This window comes from Penaeus chinensis, chromosome 38 (assembly GCF_019202785.1).
Source record: "Penaeus chinensis breed Huanghai No. 1 chromosome 38, ASM1920278v2, whole genome shotgun sequence".
In the NCBI taxonomy this organism is placed as follows: Eukaryota; Metazoa; Arthropoda; class Malacostraca; order Decapoda; family Penaeidae; genus Penaeus; species Penaeus chinensis.
In genome coordinates, this window is record NC_061856.1 from 17,472,239 (window position 1) to 17,479,516 (window position 7,278).

The following is a 7,278-nucleotide window of genomic DNA, read 5'->3' on the forward strand; positions in this document are numbered from 1 at the left end:
AGAGGGAAGGGCAAGGAGAGAAGGGAAGGGAGATGAAGGGAAAGGAAAGAGGGAAGGGAAGGGAAGAAGGATGAAAGGGAAGGGGAAAAGGAGGGAAGAGAAAGGGAGAAGGAGGGAAAAGAAGGGGAGACGGAGGGAAGGAAATGGCAGTGGAGAAGGAGGGAAAGGAAGGGTAGAAAGAGGGAAGGGAAAGGAAGAAGGAAGGAAGGGAAGGAAGAGAAGGAGAGAATGAAGAAAAGGAAGGGGAGAAAGGAGGGAGAAGATGGGAAGAAGGAGGGAAGGGAATGGGAGGAGGGAAAGAAAGGGGAGAAGGAAGGAAAGAACAAGGGAGACAGAGAGAAGGGAAAGGGAGAAGGAGGGAAGGGAAGGAGGGAAGTGAAGGAAGGAAGAAAAGGGGAGCAGGGGGGGAGGAAAGAGGGAAGGAGGGAAGGGAAAGAGAGAAGGAGGGAGGAGAGAGAGGGAAAGGGGGAAAAAGGGAGGGAAAGAGGAGAAAGAGGGAATTGAAGGGGAGAAGGAAGGAGGAAAAAGGGGGAAACGGAAAGGGGAGGGAGAGGAAAGGATGAAGAGGGGGTAGGGAGAAGGGAGAGGGAGGACAAAGGAAAAGGGAAGTAGAAAGGGGAGGAATGAAAAGAGCTAAAGGAAAGGAGAGAGGAGGTAGATAGAGAAAGAGGAAAAGGGAAGGAAAGAAGAAATATGGAAAAAGGAAAAGGTGGTTATGGATGAAGAAAGAGGGAGAAAAGAGGGAAAGGAGAGATAAAGTGAAGGAGATGGGGGTGTAGAGGAGAGCAGGCGAGGAAAAACGTAGAGAGAAGGAAACGAGGAAAGAGGAAAGAGGAAAGGGCAAGAAAACAGAGAGGGAAAGAAAGAAAAGACAGGAGAAGGAACGAATGGGGAGAGAGCAAACATGAAGTATAGGAAGTGAAGAAGAGGGAAGAGACAGTGAAAAAGGGAAAAGGGGGGAAGAGTGTGAAGGAGAAAAAGTAGAAAAGAGGGGATAGTGAGAAGTATGAACAGAAATGGAAAGGGAAACGGAAGGAAGGAGAAAGCATGGAAAGCGCAAAAATGCGAGAATAAGGAAGAAGAGATCTTAAGAAGAGAGAGGAAGAGGATAAAGGAGGGGAAAGGGAAGACGAGAAGAAACAGGCATGTATAGTAAAGGAGGAGGTAGGCTAAGTGAAAAGCGAATTGGAAGGAGAGAATGGGAAAAAATAATGAGAGGGAGGGGGATATATGACTGTGAGAGAAAGAAAGAAAAAGAAGAAAAAATAAAGGCAGGAAAAGAGGAGAGAGAGAAAATGAAGGGGCGAATGAGAGAAAGAGGGAGAAGGAAGATAAAGCAAAAAAGGGAGAGAGAGAAAGAGAGAGAGAGAGAGGGAGGGAGGGAGAGAGAGAGAGAGAGAGAGAGAGAGAGAGAGAGAGAGAGAGAGAGAGAGAGAGAGAGAGAGAGAGAGAGAGAGCGAGAGAGAGAGAGAGAGAGAGAGAGAGAGAGAGAAAGAGAGAGAGAGAGAGAGAGAGAGAGAGAGAGAGAGAGAGAGAGAGAGAGAGAGAGAGAGAGAGAGAGAGAGAGAGAGAGAGAGAGAGAGAGAGAGAGAGAGAGAGAGAGAGAGAGAGAGAGAGAGAGAGAGAGAGAGAGAGAGAGAGAGAGAGAGAGAGAGAGAGAGAGAGATAGAGAGAGATGCCGGGAAAATGTAGGGATAAATACTTTAAGTAGGGTACATGGATAAAGAACAGATAGATTGTGACCAAAACCATGATATGGGAGGAAATGAAAATACAAAAAAAAAAAAAAAAAAAAAAAAACTCTCTCAAGATGAAACAAACAACCAACTTTCCCCTCAAAAAGAAAATAAAAAATATTTTCTTCAAAAGGAAATGTAAAAAAAAAAAAAAAAAACTGTTTCTAAAAAAAACCTAACAAGGAAAAAAGGAAGAGAGGGATAAAAAAAAAGAAAAAAAATATTGCTATATCCAAGAAGAAAAAAATCTGCTTTCTCCGCTCTTCTTGTGTCCTGAGGTAAAACTTGCTTATAAGACGATATTCGCCCATGTAGGAGAGCTGCAAGCATTTTTTTTTGTTGCTGGATTCTCCTGGGAAAGGAAGTTGCATCTCGTGTTCTCTGAGACGGCAACTGTCATGAATTTTTGATCAGTTGAGATGAGATGGGAAAGAGGTTCGAGAGAAAATATAACGAGAGAGAGAGAGAGAGAGAGAGAGAGAGAGAGAGAGAGAGAGAGAGAGAGAGAGAGAGAGAGAGAGAGAGAGAGAGAAAGAGAGAGAGAGGGAGGGGGGGGGTAGAGGGGGGAGATGGGGGGAAGGAGGGAGGGAGGGAGGGAGGAAGGGAGGGAGAGAGAGAAAGGGGGGGAGAGGGAAAGAGAGAGAGGGGGGAGAGGGAGGGAGAGAGAGAGAGAGAGAGAGAGAGAGAGAGAGAGAGAGAGAGAGAGAGAGAGAGAATGAAAGAGAGACAAGGAGAGAGAGACAAGGAAAGTAGCAAGAACAAAACATACACATCCTAAAAAAAAAAAAAAAAAAAAAAAAAATCAAGACACACAAAGAAACCAAGAGAGAGAGAGACCAAAAAAAAAAAAAAAAAAAAAAGTCCCACACAATACCGAAGAGACAAATAGATAAATAGATAAAAGCCAAAACGAGCGCAGCGAAACCGCCGCCCACACCCCCCCCCCTCCCCCTCCCCCCCATCCCCCTCCCCCACGCCCACCCCACCTGCACCCGAACCCAGCCAACACCACGCCCGCCACAGACAACAATAAGGCAGGCTTCCCCGTTCGCGATAATGGGCGTAGTGCACAGGGATCACATGCAGATGCCAGCCGTTCGGGGGAATCAATGACCGGATACATGCGTCTGCAGGGGGCGGAACGGGGAAGAGGGCGAACGAGAGGGAGGGAAGGACGAACGGGAAGAAGGAAAGGGGAGAAGGAAAAGGAGAGGGAAAATGGAAGAAGAAGAAAAATAGAGATGAGTGAGGTAGATAATGCCTGGGGAATTTTATTTTTAAAGGATATATGCGTTTACAGGGTGTGGAACGGGAGAGAGGGAGAGGACGAGCGAGAAGGAAAAGGGAGAAGGAAAAGGGAGAAGGAAAAGGGAGAAGGAAAAAGGAAGAACTGAGATGGGCAAGATAGATTTTGATATATAAAGAAGATGCGTGGAACGGGAGTGGAACGGAGAAAGCGAAAGAGAAGGAGAGAAGGACGAAAGAGATGAAAAAGGGAGAAGGAAAGGGAGAAAAAAGGGGAAAAGCAAAGGGGGAAGAGGACTAGAAATAAAGGAAAGGGGATAAGGTAAAGTGCGAGTGGGTATTTTTGAAGAGGGCGAAAGAGAGGGAGAGAAGGACGCAAAAGAAAGGGAGAATAAAAGGGAAACGGAGATTGGTAAGGGAGATTATGAGTGGGTAATTTATAGCAAATGGCAAGAGTGGAAAATCAAGCGGTTATTTCACTTAGCCAAGGATAAAAATGACAAGAAAAAAGGAATGGGAAGTAGAAGAAAAGGAGAAATGAGAAAACGAAGAAAGAAAAAACAACAATAACAAAGACGCTGCAACTATTCGCTCTCCTCCTCTCATCCCATTACCCTCCCCCCACACACCTCCAGTAGCGTCCTCTCCCTCCCACAATTCCTCCCGCCTCCCCTCCTCTGCCTCCTCTCCCCTCTCGTTCCCCCCACGCCTCTCCCTCCCGTCACCCCCCTCTTGCCCCCCCCCCCCTCTCCTTTCCCTCCCACTCCCCTCCCGATACACAGGCGCCCCCTATCCTTCCTTAGTGTCCTCCTAAACCTCATAACACGAGGCTTCTGCAGAAACTAATTCGGTGCGAAAGATTATATGCAATAAGGTGGGGAGGAAGGGAGGAGGGCGGGAGGAGGAAGGGGAGGAATAGGCGAGGGTGAAGGGCGGGAGGAGGAGAAAGTGGAGGAGGAGGAGGAGGAGGAGGAGGAGGAGGAGGGGATAGGAGGAGGAGGGGATAGGAGAAGGAGGAGGGGATAGGAGGAGAAAGTGGAGGAGGAGGAGGAGGGGATAGGAGGAGAAAGTGGAGGAGGAGGAGGAGGGGATAGGAGGAGAAAGTGGAGGAGGAGGAGGAGGGGATAGGAGGAGAAAGTGGAGGAGGAGGAGTAGGAGGGGATAGGAGGAGGAGGAGGAGGAAAACGAAGAAGAAGAGAAGAAAAAGAAGAGGAGGAGAAGGAAGAGGAAGAAGAGGAGGAAGAGGAATAGATGAAGAGAATAAGAGGCAGAAGGATGAGGAGAACGAAAAGAAAAAGAAGAAAATGGAGGTAAAGATAAGGATAATAAAACAGAGGAGGCAGATTAAGAGGAAGATGAGAAAAAACAAAGAGAAAGGAAGAATATGGCGAACGGAGAAGATCAAGAGAAATACAGGAAAGAGGGAAAATGATAAGGAAGAGGGAGGTGAAGGGAGGAAGAAGAGGAAACAAATAAACAACAGAAGCAAGAAAGCGAAGAAACGAAATACGGAATGAAGTAAGGAAAGGAACAGGATTAAGAATAAGAGAGACAAAGCTTAGGAGGAGGAGGAGGAGGAGTAAAAGGCACCGAAGAAAGAAAAATAAGGAGGAAGAGGAAAATGAAAAGAGAGGCACCAGAAAAAGACGGAATGAGAAAAGGGGAAAAAATGTAATAAAGACACTGAATACAAGTTAGACAAACGACTCATAAGAAAAAAAAATCGAAGAAAAGGACGGAGGAAACTCTGAAAAAGCAAAGACAGAAAGAAAACTAGATAAATAGATAATCCATAAGAAATAGTAAATACCATCCCCCCCCCCCCCAACGAAAGAAAGAGAAAGCCGAGGGAAGAGGAGAAGAATCCATAAGAAAAGATACATGTAAATAAAAAAGGACAAGCCATAACAAAAGACCAAAAAACAATAAAACAAAAAAAAAAAAAAAAAAAAAAAAAAACAGCAACAAAAAAAAAAAGGACGAAAAACAAAGAAGAACGAAGAAAAAGGAAGATAAAGACAGGAGAGAAGAATGAAAGGGAAGAACAATCTTAATTTGATCTCCGGGGAGCAAGACAAGGTTATATCAGTGCGCCAGATGCCCGTCTGTGAACTCGGGGGCAGGTGTTGATGATGGTCGCGCCGCCCGGCTGGCTGGGGGCAGGGTGGTAGGGTGGAAGGGTGGAAGGGTGGAAGGGTGGAAGGGTGGAAGGGTGGAAGGGTGGGAGAAAGGGAAGGGTGGGAGTGGAAGGGTGGTAAAAGGGGAAAGGTGGCAGGGGGGGAATGGAAGGGTGGAATGGCGGAAGGGTGGCAGGGGTTACAGGACAGAAGAGTGGAAGAACGGCAGGTCAGAAAGGTGGAAGGGGGGGAGGGGCAGGAGATGGAAGGGTAGCGAGGCAAAAGGGTATCGCGGCCATTTCTTGGCGTGACGGATTCGCTTCCGTCTGTCTTGTAGGGCGGAAGTTTTATCTAATATTTTCTTTCCGATTATCTCTTTGCAAATTATACATACATACATATATATATGTATATATATATATATATATATATATATATATATATATATATATATATATATATATATATATATATATATATATATATAGTAATATCGTAGGCTCCCCTGAAATGTTGTTGTATCATAGTCACCCCTGAAAATCGCCTAGTCACGAATTTCTGGTTTACTTTTCTTTCTTTCTCATACAATGAATACTATTGAATTGTGTACTTTGTAAAATATATTATCTTTTTATGTTCAACTGACAAATGTTTGTTTCTTTGTATAGTTATGTTGTCAAAAATACTTGGAAGTCCATTGTACAATGGTATTCTCATGAAAATGACTAAAATGGGATTAATATTTAAATCTTACCAATATACAATATCACTAGTCTTGTCTTCCGATGACGATAAGGTTTAACGAACTAAGCACGGCTGTATATACAGTTTTAGCTACTCTAAAATCAGCACGGCCTTAACGGACTAAATACGGCGGTAGAAATACTGTTTGACCAAGGGATATCATCCCGGGCTTTAAAGGACTTATGCCGCTGTCAACTGAAATAGACGGTTTAGCCTCTATAATAACAAACGCACTAGCGATAAACAGCAACAAATTGGTGACCCCGGAGTAATGCCTGGTGATCTGTTAATTGTCACCTTACAGTGATTTCCATGTGTTTGTGCCGCTTGTGTCTGAGGATGCTTGACGAGGAAAGCAGAAGCGACGCCGCTACCTCTAGCAACACCAGAGAAGACGACATTGCATATATCAGCGCATTCCGAGCACCGACTTTCTGCAGTCATGCCCCTTCCATGTGGTTCACCATCCTCGAGTGTTGTTTTAAAGCGCACCGCATCAGCAAAAAAAGTCATCAGGTTTAGTCATGCAACATCTCTCCTTCCTCCAGATGTTTTGGCTCTAGTTTTAGATGTCATTTCGACTGCTGCGCTGTCGGATGAGCCCTATGAAGTGCTGAAGATTGCATTGCTGTCGAGAATGGAATCTTCCATTACTATCAGACTTCAGGAACTTCTCAGCAAGGAAGAACTCGGCAACGAAAACTTGAATTGTTACATCGAATGAAGAGGCTCCTTGGTAACAAAAAAGGAAGTTTTGACAAGACGATCTTTCTACAAATTTTCTTCCAGCGCCTGCCTTCACATATTCAGCAGGGATTATTCACAGCAAAAGGGAAGCCCACCATCGATGAACTCACTAAATTAGCAGATGAGTTTATGTCTGGGAATTATCCATGCAAGCTTCTGCACCTGGTTAACTGCACTGCATGTTGTTTATAAGAATGAAGAACTACGACCCTGCAGTGACTACAGAGCACTCAATGCTCAGACACTGATGGATCACTAGCCAATTCCCAACATTCAAGAATTTACTTCACAAATTTCTGGATGTTCCATCCTCTCTTAAACTGATCTGGATAAAGCATTCCACCAAATACCAGTCAACCCTTCAGACATCCCAAAAACAGCCATTGTCACCCCATTTGGCTCGCATGAATATGTCCGGATGCCTTTTAGACTGAAGAATGCTTTACACATATTTTAGTGTTTCATTGAAATTTTACAAGGACCACCATTTATCTTTGCTTATATTGATGATCTACTCATTGCTAGTAAAGATGCTACTGAACATCAAGATCATCTAATGCAATTCTTCAAATGTCTAAATAATTATGGCATCCAAATGAATGTAGACAAGTTGATTTTCTCGGCCACACATTTCCTGTTGCAGGTATCGCTCCTCTTCCTGCCAAATGTGAGGCCATTCAATAGTTTCC